We start from the raw sequence: 1,129 nt of genomic DNA on the forward strand, positions 1-1,129 counted from the left end.
ATTCTAAAATTTCCCACTTTTGCCAAGAATTTATTAGCAAGCCTCCCCATCACTACGAATCAAGTGCAATTTGAATCATTCATCAAATCTCTCAAATCCATGCTCTCGAATCGTCAACAAAAATTGTATCGGCATTAGTAAGATATGCCAAAATGATCAGAAATATTTGAAACGTTAAATTATGAAAAAAAAATCCATCTCCATTTTGTGATTACTTACTATTACTTACCCTACGGCGAACAAATAAAATATAGCATTATAATTTAGAAATGTTTACTTAATTCTTCCTACCATTATTACAAAGTAAGCAAATAAATACAAAATTGAAAATATAGGGAAAACAGTAGATGAAAAATGTTCATTTACACACAGATTCTGGGTTTTACTTGAAAACTTGCTATATCATATAATAATGACAAATTTGATACAAATTATCAGTTGTGATTCATAAATATCAGAAAAACTTTGAATTATGCCAACAGATAAAAGAATTAATATGGTATTAAATTCTTTGAATCAACTCTTAAACAAGAACAGTTTATGAGTTTATCTATGAGTTTATCTTTTGCTCTACTAAATATTTCGAAGTTTTCTCAATTTTCGAGTTTGAAATGCTATTTTGAAATTTTACTTAAAATCTAACTCAAATTTTATTAACTTTGCAATCGAACATTCAATAATGTTTATTAAATGATTAGTAAGAAAATGTACTTTAGAAATTATAAATTGCCAAAAAGTAACTAATATATCGTCCGAAATTATGAAAACTATAGACTAAATTATTGAAGCAATTAGGTTGTGTAAATTAATATATTATTGTACTAACAATACGTCCTGGAGAGCTCATTGAATATATAAGTAACTTATATGTGTCTTTCTGGACCTAAAACATAAATTACTCAAAATTTTATACCGGACATATCTTTTTTAGTATTTGAGGTCTAGTAGACATATTGAACAATAAAATACCAAAAACCCTGGCACCAACGGTGCGTCCTGAAGAGCTTTTCAAAATCAACATCTAGTTTATTACCTCATACCACGAATCTCAATTATACAAACTAGAACTAGTAATCACCTTTAGTGTGTTAGGGTTAAATATTCAATTAAAAATAATTTTCTTCAGTAC

The sequence above is a fragment of the Ctenocephalides felis genome, unplaced genomic scaffold (genome assembly GCF_003426905.1).
Source record: "Ctenocephalides felis isolate EL2017-DRISC unplaced genomic scaffold, ASM342690v1 CF-g0.4_SCAFFOLD_00845, whole genome shotgun sequence".
Taxonomy (NCBI): domain Eukaryota; kingdom Metazoa; phylum Arthropoda; class Insecta; order Siphonaptera; family Pulicidae; genus Ctenocephalides; species Ctenocephalides felis.